We start from the raw sequence: 13,846 nt of genomic DNA, 5'->3' as shown, positions 1-13,846 counted from the left end.
GATTCATTCAAATCTCTCACCAGCGGAGACATTAGTGCATTCCCACCGGGGTGAGGCCATTCACCTGCTCAGTGTGTGGGAAAGCATTCACTCAGTCCTCTGACCTGCTTAAACACCAGGGAGCTCACTCTGGGGAAAGATCATTCACTCGTGCCCAGTGTGGGGGGAGATTCACTCAAATGCAGCACCTGCGGCGTCCCCAGTGAGCCCACACAGAGGGAGAGGCCATTCAGATGGTCAGTGTGGGAGAAGGGATTCAGTGATTCATCCTGCCCCCTGAGACCCCAGTGAGCCCACGCAGGGGAGAGGCCATTCAGATGGTCAGTGTGGGAGAAGGGATTCAGTGATTCACCCTGCCCCCTGAGACCCCAGTGAGCCCACACAGGGGGAGAGGCCATTCAGATGGTCAGTGTGTGAGAGGGGATTCAGTGATTCATCTCTCCTGCTGAGACCCCAGTGAACCCACATCGGGGGAGAGGCCATTCAGATGCTCAGTGTGTGAAAAGGGATTCAGTGATTCATCCTGCCCCCGAGACCCCAGTGGGTTCACACTGGGTAGGAGCTGTTCACCCCTCTGTGTGACAAGGGATTTGCTGCATCCTCAACACGATTGAGAGACCAGTGAGTGCTCACAGGGAAGTGGTCATCTAGCTGCTCCGTGTGGACTGCAGGACTCTGATTCTAATGTTACTGTTCAGAGTCAGGAGTGGACCTTGTACATCATGACACTGCTGGAGTACCGATGTTGTGGTTGCTCACCACATTAACTGGGCTGGAGGTGACTGAACTTACATTGCCACTTTCTAATCCTCAGGATGTCTCTCTGGGCAGTAAGTCTCCACAAACAGCAATGTGACAATGAACAGGTATCATCTGTTTTGATTTAAATTGTGACTGGAGCACGGCTGCTTCACAGCACCAGGTACAAGGTTGGAGTCCAGCCTTGTCCAACGGCCTGTGTGGAGTCCCCACATTCTCCCCATGATAGTGTGGGTCCCCTCCAGGTACCCTGGTTTCCTCCCACAGTCCAAAGATGTGCAGGTTAGATGGATCAGTCGTGCTAAATTGTCCACAGTATCCTGGGTTGTGCAGACGAGGTGGATCAGCCACGGGAAATGCAGTGTTACAGTGATAGAGTGCTCTGGGTGTGATGTTCTTCGGATGCTCTCCTTCCACACTGTAGGGATTCTATTCCATGATTGAGGATAAAGGCTACACAGCAAGGTGTCCTTGGAGAAGGGGCATGTGGTGTGCATCAATGCTCTCACTGCCTTTAAATAGAGGTGGGCACCGCAGGGGATATAGTGCTTTATCTCCACCACTGCCCCCTCCGCACAACTCTATTTTGATTTAGTCCCTTCTCACTCGGTCACTTGTCATGGTTTGCTTGGCCTGTAATGGGCTGTGTTTGGAAATATTCAATTAGTTACACAAATGGTTTACTGCTGGTGATGATATGTCTAGATTAGAGTAGTGCTGGAAAAGCACAGCAGGTCAGGCAGGATTCGAGGAGCCAGAAAATCAACGTTTTGGCAAAAGCCCTTTTCCAGCACCACTCTAATCTAGGCCCTGGTTTCCAGCATCTGCAGTCCTCACTTTTGCACTGTTGGTGATTATATGTTAAATAAAAGCAAAATGGCATAATGATGATTTTGATGGTGGGAAGGTTGCTGTGATCACATTTCTGGGTCGGAGAAATGGGGAAAAAGAACGCTTCACAGCTCACAGAACGAGAACTGAAAAGCAGTTAAATCAAACTAAAGGTTCAGGCAGGGAGGGAATATTTCCCTGGAGTTTGAGTATCTGGAAAGTGATGGTGTCCGGGAATAAACAGGATTTTGTTTTACAGGATGTTGAAAGCTTTAAAACTGTTATTTTCAGACAGTTTAGTTTATTTTCTTTAATTTTATTTGCTGTGCATAAACCTTTTACATTTTTAAGCCAAAATTTACAAACCCTGTGTTAAAGATAAATGTTAAATAAAATCCATCAAACCATTCCTCACTGAAAACTTGTGGAAGTGCAATCTCCTGGAGAATCCCTGCCTACTTCTTTCTACCCGGGCTCCATGGCTATATACATACCTGAGAGATAGCAGCAGGAGGAGGCCATTCAGCCTTTCAATCCTGCTCCACCATTCAATGGGAAACAGCTGACCATCCAGCTCAGTCTCCTGTTCCTTCTGTGCTCCAATCCCTTTTTATGACTTTACCTCGAAGAACTATATCTAAGTCCTCCTTTGGCTTCACTGCCTTTGGTTCTAGTGATGTTGCGGTGTGACTGTGTGGGTGTAGGCAGGGGTAATGTGATGGTGCTGCCTCCTGGACGATGCACTCAGCATCCCTCATCATCCTGCAGTAACATCAACCGGGTTTCAGCAACTAGAGATAGAAACCATTTCTAGGATATGGGCATCACTGGCTCAGCCAGCATTTAATCCCCATCTCTAGGTACCCTTAAGAAGATGGTAGTGAGCTGCTGTCTTGAACCATTCGCAGTCCATTTGGTGCAGATAGACCGACAATGCTGGGAGAGAGAGTGTTGTAGGATTTTGGCCGAGTGATTTTTCATCTTTGGTTCTTCAAATGCTGGTTAACTTTATCACGATCTGCACGTGACTTTGAGATTTCAGTCTGCAAATCTTCACCATCTAGCACCCTGTATAAAGGAATATGTACAGATTAGAAATTCAGAACAGACAATTCTAGTTTCTCTGGAATATCTTTTTCCCCTTTCTTCCCCCAAAGCTGTAATCCTGCAGCCCACTTACTCTCTCCCACCATTCTGACTCTGCTACTCCCTAATGTACACCCTCCCCATTCTCATGGAGTTGTTGATAAACAGATCTATGCCACCACTTCCCGTCCCTGGTGAGACTCTGCAACCTTTCTGGGTTCACTTCCTTTCCCTTCAGTTGCTGCAAGTCAATAATGTAACAGCAGAATGGAACAAAAAGAAACTGAAAGGGAGCTGGCAGATCCTGGACAGAAGAGGAACCTTCAGTCTGGGAGAATGGGTCAGATCCTTCTTTGTTCCCCATTAGTTGATTCCCATCATTACAATGAATTGGGGATGGAGAGTGGTCCTGCATGGGTGTAGTGACACTTTGACCCCACAACAGATCAATACTATAAGCAGATACATTCCTCCTCCAGCCATTCACAGTGTGAAATACTTTCCGTAAAGTATACTTACCCAAAGTACATGCTCCAAAACCCACCCACATTCTGTACATGTACAGTGCTGGGTTTCCCCACACACGTGTGGTCCCTGCCTCAGGGATTGTGGGAGTTGTAGTCCCCATGAAACCACTGGAGCCCTGTCTCTGGAAAGTGATTGAAAAGTGTAGGCTGGAGGGTTGTGTGTAGGATCCCCATTCAGACACACAGAACATATGGACTGTCACTGGGTTTTAATGAGACATCTGCTTCCACAACCTGATTTTCTGATGTAAGGAATATAGATTCAGCCAACTGGGGCGTGGGGTGGTTAACAGGAGGAGCAGACATTAAGCAGAAGTGGCTCAATGGTTAGCTTTGCTGACTCACAGCGTCAGGGACCTGGATTTGATTCCAGCCTTAGGCGACTGTGTGGAGTTTACACGTTCTCCCCGTGTCTGTGCAAGTTTCCTCTGGGTGCTCCAGTTTAATTTCTCAGTCCAAAGATGTGCAGGTTAAGTGGATTGGCTATGCTAAATTCCCACAGTGTCCATGCCTGTGCAGGTTAAGTTATTAACCATGGGAAATACAGGGAATGGGTGAGTGTGAATGGGATGCTCATTATAGGGTTGGTGTGGACTCCATGGACGAATACCCTGTCTCTGCACTGTAGGGATTCTATTCTATTCTCATGATGAAGAATGTACCTATCTCCATGTGCTGTGAATCTGGGGAATTCCTCATTCAAAATGCAGTGGATGCCAGGACAATGAGCAAATTTACTGAAGAGATACAGATGTTGAATTTGCAATGAGATGAAGGATGAGAGACAGCAGGTGGGAAAATCCAGCTGAGACCGAGGTGAGCTCAATCATCATGGTATTAAATAGTGGAGCTGGTTCAAAGGGCTGCATTGCCTCTCCTGTGCCCAATACTTATCTTCTTACGGTAATAACTGGAAAGCTCACCACCTTCACCAAAGGAGATTTTTGAAAAAGCAGGATAGTCAGGTGGATTAGATAGCGAGGAAGCATGTGGGAGATAATGATTTTGCAATTTTAAACTGAGGTAAGTTAAAAATCACAACAACAGGTTATACTCCAACAGGTTTAATTGGATCATGATGAAGGAGCAACGCTCCGAAATCTAGTGTGCTTCCAATTAAACCTGAGGTACTATAACCTGGCGTTGTGTGATTTTTTAAATTTTGTACAACCCAGTCCAACACCGGCATCTCCAAATCATGTGAACGGAGGGGAGACAGTGATGTATGGTTTTAGACTGTGTGGTACATTCACACCGTCCAGAATACTCTGTTGTGAATATCTATCCTGTACTTTATTACAAAGCCAAGATCTCTGACAATGAAAACCTAAACACCCAGGTAACATCGCCTCACCTCGTAATCTGATAAAAAAACTTGTGATAAGTCTGGTTGAATTTAGAATACAGTTGAAAAGCGGGAAGATTAAATCCAATCCCAAGATCCTGTGCTTAAACAAAGGAGACTACAATACAATGAGGCAGGAGTTGTCTAATGTAGACTGGAAGCAAAGACTTTAGGGTGGGACAGTTGACACACGGTGGAGGAATATCAAAGAATTTTTCAAACTGCTCAGCAAAAGTATATATCAGTGAAAAGGAAGGACTGTCGGAAAAGGAGTAATCTGCCATGGGTGGCTAAGGAAATAAGGGAGTCTATCAAATTGAAATAGAAAGCATACAAATTGGCAAAGACCAAGGAGAAACTAGGAGATTAGAAAAAACTTTAAAGATCCACAGAAAGCTAGATGGGATTGAGTAACTATCCAAGGACCAGAATAGCAGTTTACACTGCTAGAGGGGAACCTATGATGTGGGGAACATATGGCCTCTGTAATTGTTGAAGCACTTAACTGTTACCATAGAGATAATCCTGATCAAGTTAAAACTCACAGCACACTGCAAAAGCTTATAGTCCAACAGGTTTATTTGAAAGTACAATTTGGTGATGCGTGGTTTTTAACTTTGCCTACCCCAGTCCAACACCGGCTCTTCCACATCAGAATCCTGACAGACAGCCCCACTGAAACTGAAGTGCCTGTCAGATACCTGACTTAGCCACAGGGGTGTGGGAGAGGGGTATGTGATTTAACCACAAAGTGTTGAGCTGAACTCGACTTTTTAACTGCCGTTGCCATGGAGATAATACTGAGAGACAACCTCCATTCAAAACCACAAAGGTATAAGAATGGGAGTGGCACACCGGACAGGCAGGGAGTTACCTGATGCTGCCTGGAGGTGTTTTGCATGTACACTATCCAGGTAACTGCCATGTTTCATCAATAAAGACTCAAAGAAGACCTCTCAGAGTTCTGTGCCTAGTTATTCCTATCCAGCAGGGTTTAGGAATATGAGTACACAGCAGTCAGTCTTCACAGTGGAGGATACGAAGAACATGCCAGTAATTGATAAGGAGACTGAGGAAGATGAGGACTAAGAAACAACCATCATCACGAAAGCGTTAGAGCTGGGCAAGCTAATGGAGCTAAAGGTAGACAAGTCTCCTTGCTCAGATGAAATACATCCCAGGGTACTACCAGAGATAGCGGGAGAAATAGTAAATATACTTGGAGTCAGAGTCCTACAGCAGAGACAGGCACTTTGGCCCAAACTGGCCCATGCCGACCAGAATGTCCATCCACACTAACCACATTTCCCTGCACTTGGCCCATCTGCTTCTGACCCTTTGCTATCCATATATTTGTCCAAATGTCTTTTACATGTTGTTAATGTACCCACCTCAACCGCTTCCACGGACAGCTCAGTCCATATACATACCACTCTCTGTGTAAAACAGTTGCCCCTCAGCTTCCCTTTCCATCTTTTTCCTATAACCTTAAACTGATGCCCTCTTGTCCTTGATTCCCTGGGCAAAAGACTGCGTGCATTCACCCTACCCAGGCCTCTCGTTGTCTTATAGACTTCCAGAAAAGACCCCCCCCCCCGTTTTCTCTGCTCTAAACAAAACAAATCCTTGCTTGTCCAACCTCTTCCTGTAACTCAGACCCCTGAGCCCTGACAAAAATCCTTGTAAATTTCTTCTGCACTTTTTCCAGTTTAATAACTGAATCCTACATTACATTCATCACATTTCCAGTATTTCCCCACGGTGCTGGAACCAACGTGACAACGCCAATGGATTACAAGCCATGATCGATAATTAACTCCTTTACAACAATCCCGTTTTCATCGTTTGTTCCATGGTGCAGGTATCCTGGTCTCTTTCTGGTTGTTTGGTTAATTAAAACCTTGTCCTCATACAAAACAAATCTGTAACTTAATTGTTCCTGGGATATGTGCCATGTTTTTCAGACTTTTAAAAACAAATGAAATCTCTCTCCACAGTCATCACACTAACATGGACTTGGCTATGTCTCAGTATTTTTTTCCCAGTCACAGTGATATTTGAAATATTCGCCCACGGACAGAATGCACACCTTTCCTGCCACATGAAAAGGCCAATGATATTCAGATCGGCACGGATCAAGTAACTATCAAAACTGAACATGAAATTCAATTTGAATTTCACATCCGCAAATCCACCATTTCAGTACCGTACAGAGAAAACAAGATACCACTGTTAATACAGGATGGATCTTTATAAGACAATTATAGTATTAAATTGGAGTTTCCTTGTTGACCCAAAGCTTTAAATCTCAGTCTCACAATTTCTCTCTCTTGTTAACTGAAGACCAAGCCAATCTCCTCACTCCTTTCCTCACCCAGTTCTCACACTCTCTCTCCTCTCCTTGAATTCAGCTTCCTAGCTCCTGCCTGCAGGCTAAGAACCAAAAAAGGGTGGCACGATGGCACTGCTGCCCCACAGCACTAGGTCCCAGGTTCGATTCCAGCCTCAGGTGACTGTCTGTGTGGAGTTTGCACATTCTCCCTGTGTCTGCGTGGGTTTCCTCCGGGTGCTCCGGTTTCCTCCCACAATCCAAAGATGCGCAGGTCAGGTGAATCGGCCATGGGAAATGGGTCTGGGTGGGTTACTCTTCTGACGGTCGGTGTGGGCCGAAGGGCCTGTTTCCACACTGTAGGAAATCTAATCTAATCAAGTCTATTACTCTGACTCAGAGCCTCCTGGGTGTTGGTGAATCCTTCTCCCACCTCCCAGGGTTTCCTTCCTGGTCAGACCAAAATTGATTTTTTTCCCCAATCTGGAATCTCTTATTTATTTTCCCCACGCCGACCCTCTGATAAGAACCATCCTGCACACACTGGCTAAATCATATCTGGTTGAACTAAAATGAACCAAATTAGAACTTTAATTGCAGGCCCATCCTTGTTCCTTTCCATAACATTCCTGAATCTTCACACGAGTTCTGATAACTTTCTGCAGAATGCTCCCCTCACTGATACGCCGACCACTTGTCACGATACCAGGGCTGGGACCATTCCTCTGGGTCCTGTTCTCAGAGGGAGGAAGGGAGGGAGCAGCCAATGACAGATTAATCCCACACATCCACAGCCTCCCTCCCTGACACTGACCCGTACTGCACATACGCCAACAATTGGCCAGCACTGCGCCCGTGCACTGGTTGCCCCTCCTACAGGAGCCTGGGTGATTGACAGCAGCTGCTGCCCAATAGGGTGGAAGGGGCGGGGCTGGAGGACTGGGACAATGGGATTGTGAACAATGAATGAATGTTGAGGACACTGGGGGATGGACAGGTCAGTGAGGGACAGGAGCAGTGCAGCAGCAGGAGGGGATCCTGGACAAACTGAGCAATGGGAGAGTCTGACAGGAGAGAAACTACAGGAAGGTTCTGTTTGGAGGCTCAGGCAGGGACAGTTGGGAGCTTGGGCATGTTTTCCAATCAGCCTCTTCAAAGATGCTGTTACTCAACTTTGAACCCAAACCTCGTGGTTCAGAGGTAAGGACACGACCACCATTTCCTGGTGGGCTAGTGGAATGAAGGAAAGATTTTCTCAGTCTCACTCACATGGAAAGTCCATGAGCTCCTCCCACTTACTGTCTACGGTGGGGATAGAGTAGACAGAGCAGACGGAAGGGACTGCCTTTCAAAAGGAACTAACCGGCATTGGTGTTATTAACAAGATTCAATACACAGTCACTAACACAAAGCTGGTGTACGTGAACTTTATCCAGATATTAACACCTATAATTAGATGATGCAGACCCCAATGTACAGTTAAGTCGTGGATATTAATAACTGCTTTGTGTGTGAGAAATCACCTCTCATGAACATGAGTCAATTTTTCTGAAGAAGTGACAAAGAGGATTGATGAGGGCAAAGCGGTGGAAATGATCTACATGGACTTCAGTAAGGTGTTCAACAAGGTTGCCCATGGTTGACTGGTTAGCAAGGTTAGATCTCATGGAAGATAGAGAGAACTAGCCATTTGGAAACAAAACTGGCTCAAAGGTAGAAGACAGAGGGTTGTGGTGGAAGGTTGGTTTTCAGATTGGAGACCTGTGACCAGTGGGGTGTCACAAAGGATTGGTGCTAGATCCACTAATTTTCATAATTTATATAAATGATTTGGATGTGAATATAGGAAGTAATGTTAGTAAGATGACACCAAAATTGGAGGTGTAGTGGACAGTGAAGAGGATTATCTCAGATTACAACAGGATCTTGATCTGATGGATGAACGTGCTGAGGACTGGCAGATGGAGTTTAATTTAGATAAATGTCAGGTGCTGCATTTTGGAAAAGCAAATATTAGCAGGATGTTTACACTTAATGGTAATGTCTTCGGGAGTGCTCCTGAACAAAGAGACCTTGGCATGCAGGTTCATGGCTCCTTGAAAGCAATCGCAGGTAGATAGGATAGAGAAGAAGGTGTTTAGTATGTTTCCTTTATTGGTCAGAACATTGAGTATAAGAGTTAGGAGGTCATATTACAGCTGTACAGGACATTGGTGAGGTCACTCTTGGAATATTGCGTGCAATTCTTGTCTCGTTCCTATCAAAACAATATTGCGAAACTTGAAAGCGTTCAGAAAAAATTACAAGCATGTTGCCAGGGTTGGAGGATTTGAGCTACAGGGAGAGGCTGAATACACTGTTTTCCCTGGAGCATTAGAGGCTGATGGGTGACCTTATAGAGGTTTATAAAATCAGTAGGGGCATGGATAGGGTAAATACACAAGGTCTTTTTCCCTGCGGTGGGGAGGAGGCACGATGGGTGTGGGTGACCGAGACGGGGGGAGAAACCAAGAGGCTAGGGAGACAGTTATTTTATAGATCTGCAACACAACCCTGTTCCTGTTTTCTCCCTGTCCCCTTCAATCCCTCTGAAGGGCTCAGAACAATTGCACAGTCCCTGGAAAGTAGAGCTTCAGGTTTGTCAAGTGCTGAAGGTTGCATTTGGGACGCTGACCTTTATTGGTCTGTGCACTTATCAATAAATGGACCTGGGTTCAATTCCACTGTCCTGGATTCATGTCTGTGGCCACAGACACGCCTGTCTCTGACCTTGACTATAGCTCTGCCATTCTCCTTCCTCCAGTTCTATGCAGCGGACCTATCTGTGGCGTCATGAATCTGCCTGTTGCTGATTTCCCCTGAGAGGCCACCCCACCTTTTCCCCCCGTTATAGAATCCCAGGCGGTACACAATATCTGTTTGAGAAGGGGAACGATCACTGGGGAGTCCTGCATTTCCTTCCTGAGACTTTTACTTGATCTGATGGTCACACATTCCCTTTCTGCCTGTGTAACCCTCACCTGCAGTGTGACTAACTCACTAACCATGCTGTCCATAACATTCTCAGTATTGCTCCAGAGTGAGTACACTCTCAGCTCCAGGTCTGAAAAACAGTTTCTCAGTAGCTACAGATGGGCACACTGCCTGCACACATAGCCGTCATGGACACTAGAAGCGTCCCTTATGTCCCACATTGTGCAAGAGGAGCACACCACGGGTCTGAGGTCTCCTGTAACAACATCTCACTACGTTCATCTATTTACTCCCATTAAGAGAATTTAAATGAGTGAGCAACCTTCCTTCACTTCAAACATGCCCATTATAATTTAAAAAATCTTTACTTAAGCTGATATGTCGTACTTTTAAAAACTTAATTACTCCGCAGGTATCACTGACAAGTTGGCTATTCCCACTGGGACTGTGAATTTCTGAACGGCCTGAACTAAAACTGAGTTTCAGCTTCACCTTCTCCCTGTCTCACATCAGTCTGTTTACACACATCTCCAGAACACTCTCATTGAGCCAAGCAGCCCTCATAGTGCAGCCCTGTCATTTTCATTGTCTGCTCATACCGACATTGCCCTCAGCCTCCTGTACTGTTCCAATGCATCTCAATGGGAGCTCAGGGACAGCAGCTCACCTTTGTAACCCCAGATCTAACATGGACCTCAGCAGTTTCTGAATGAACAGACAGTTGTCAGAAGCTGGAACATTCTACCTGAAAAGGTACTGCAATTTGAGTCCAAAAGGATTTTTAATGGGAAGTTTGCAGGTAATTGAAAATATGAAGTTTCCAGGTTAACATAATGAAGTGGGTGATTGGGTCTAAATCTGAGAGTACTGACAAAGAGACAAGGTGTAATTTGGATAAATCTGTGCTCCCTCTCAGGCCAATATCTCCTTCCTCTGCTGCAGGGCCCAGAACAGAGCATACACCCAAAGGGTGATCCAGCCACGAATTTGTACATCTTTCTGCTTCACAAAAATATTGGAGATATCTTCCCACAAACAGAACAGACAAACCTTTCTCCTTCCACAGTTAAATGTCTATGATATTCAGATCCTGATGACTCCATTGACTGTAAAAACTTGCTTTTGAGATCACAGCCTCAATTATTCTGATTTAATATCCTATGAAATGAATTCACAAAACAAAACGCACAGTCAGTACAGGAAGAATATAAAGACATTCCAAGAAAAAAGTGTGTGCTTGATGTGTAAATGCCTCTCTTCAAGTTACACGCCCCTCCCCCCCCCACCCCCCCCACCCCCCATCCAAGGAAGGGGACATGCACATGCGCCTCACTGTATCTTACCTCCAATAAAAATGGCGGCCATATCTCAGGACCTTTCACCGCCTGAGGGTCGCAGCCATTTTCCCATCTGCTGCAAACGCGAGATTAAGAGTTTCTAATTCAGACTTACGAACCGCACAGAGTGTAATTAAAACTTCCCAAAGTGACTCATTATCTTCCTGTTTCCAAGGCCACTCTTCCCTTCCCTGTTTGCGTCTCCCACATTCAACAATAGCCGAATCACGTGGCACTGCATCGGCTGAGTTACTGGTGACGTGTCATCCCATTGGCCACGCCCCTTATTCACTCCCATTGTTTGGATGACCAGCTGGTTCCACTTCATCCACCAGTCCTGCCACCTTTTCCTATTGGTCCGAAGCTGCCATCAATCAGCTGGAGCCCATTGTGAGGTCAGTGGTGGGATCCTCCCCCTGTCTGAATATAACCCAGAAGGTGTATGGATGGTGTCAATCAGGAACAACAAGCAGAAGGTGCTGGGAAAGCTCAGCAGGTCTGGCAGCATCTGGGAACAGAAATCTGTCCAGTGGCCCTTCCTCAGAACTGATGGGAGCTGGGAAAATTAGAATCTTGACAGTGTCGAAACAGGCCGTTCGGCCCAAAAGTTCCACAGCGTCCCTCCGAAGGGTATCCCACCCAGACCCATTCCCCTACCCTATTAAAGTATATTTCTCCTGACGAATGCACCTAACCTACACATCCCTGAACATTATGGGAAATTCAGCTTGGCCAACTCACCTAACTTGCAGATCTTTGTACTGCAGGAGATAGGGGTGAAAGAGTAAATAATAGGCAGGAACAGAATCCAAAGAGAGACCAGAATATTTGGAAAGACAAAGGAGTGGATTAAGATCTGGCTGGGGGGTGCATTGTTGTTAATGGAGGGGGCAGGAACCTGTGTCTGGCAGCATCTCAGTGGAGGTGGCGGAAATGGCGACTGATGATCTACGTTCTGCTGCTAAAACAGACCCCGAGCTTCCAGCTGCCTGTCACTTTAACACACGATCCTGTTCCCTGGCCAACATCTCTGTCTCATGCTTACTGCCGTGTTCCAGTGAGGCCAGAACATACCAAATGGCCCCGTATTTCAAGGACTGCAATTACCCCTCCCATGTGGTCAATATGATCCACTATATCTTCTCCACTTCCCGCACCTCTGCCTTTGAAACCCACACCTCCAACTGCAACAAGGATAGAACACCCCCCCAAGTCCTTACCTTCCACCCAGATACAACGCATCATCTTCTGCCATTTCCACGAGCTACAATCAGACCACACCACCAGATTCTTAAGGGGTTTGACAGAATAAATACTGATGTGTCTGAGGGTAAATACTGAGGGGGGGGGGGAGTTTGAAACAAGATTCTGAATCAGTCACAGAATCAAGGGTTCTGTTTCGGATTCGTCAAGTTTAAGGCAACACAGACACGGGTAAGGGGTTTCAGTAGAAATGGAGCTGGGCTGAGGAGGAGATAAGCAACGTTTAAGAGATTGGAATTCCTGGTGTTTGTGATTGTGTAGATGTCTGATCAGAAGGTCAGCTTCGCGTCAGATATAACTGCAATACTGTGAAGAGTGCAGTTCTGCTGCATAGTTCCCACTGAGAGGGAGAGGCTCAGCAGTAACGGAAAGGAAGTTGTCAGGCAACGGGTTTAACCACTACAATGTTTCATTGGAGGAAACTGCGCCTAATCGAGTAGTGGGAATGTGGTAAGCAGGTTGATAACTGAGTAACAGTGGGGTAATGGAGAGGGATGATGGGGAGGGAGAGCTGGGCATCGTCAGTGTACATGTGAAACCTAACACTGTGCTTTTGGACGATGTCACCTCCTGGCAGTGCGTAGGGGAGAAAGAGGAGGGACCAAGGATAGATCCTTGAGGGACACTAAATACAAGGAATTCAGAAAGGAAAGGGAGAGTGGAGATGGAGCAGGATTTTGGGAGAGAAGGACATAACCAGAAAAGACAGAACAAGGAACAATATCTGTGAATCTGCGAGGGGGACTGATGAGGAGGAGGAGGAGGAAAGACTGTTGGAAAGTCTATAGTTTAGTGAAATTAGGGTAAAGGGTTAAGATGAGCTCTGATAAGGCTTGACAAGAGACTGGAGGAAGATGTAAGTTTAGGACAAAAACCGGGAACACCCCGTGAGGCAGTTTGGCTCAGTGGGCTAGTGGGAGGGAGGGAAGCAGCAGATCAGATTATCTCAGTCTTAGTGACAGAGAAACTCCATGTGCTCCAAACTCTTGTTGTTGGAGAGAAGGATGGAGGAGACAGAATGATGGACAGTGTTTCACAAAGAAACAAAACCTGGGTAAGTGATATTTAAAGTGAGTGACCAAACCTAATGTATTTAAATTTATCCAAACTATTAAAACAAACGACTGAAGTCCTGGTTCGAATCCCATCTTGGCAGATGGTGGAATCTGAATTCAAGAAAAAAGTAACTGGAATTAGGAATCTCCTGATCGCCATGGAACCATTGTCAATGGCGAAAAAAACCCTGCCAACCTGACAGTCGCCCAGCAAGTTACTCACTGAAATAATCACTGCAAAGTTTCAACAAAGTAATGAAACTCGATGGACCACTCGGCATCTAAGAAGGCACCAGAAAATACAACCACAGAATCAGCCCTCTCGATGGTGCAATGTCCTC

Source organism: Chiloscyllium plagiosum, unplaced genomic scaffold (genome assembly GCF_037043375.1).
Source record: "Chiloscyllium plagiosum isolate Xiang-an unplaced genomic scaffold, Cpla_swu_hap1 HiC_scaffold_45, whole genome shotgun sequence".
Taxonomy (NCBI): Eukaryota; Metazoa; Chordata; class Chondrichthyes; order Orectolobiformes; family Hemiscylliidae; genus Chiloscyllium; species Chiloscyllium plagiosum.
The sequence above is the reverse complement of the archived record's forward strand: the minus strand, read 5'-3'. Positions refer to the sequence as shown.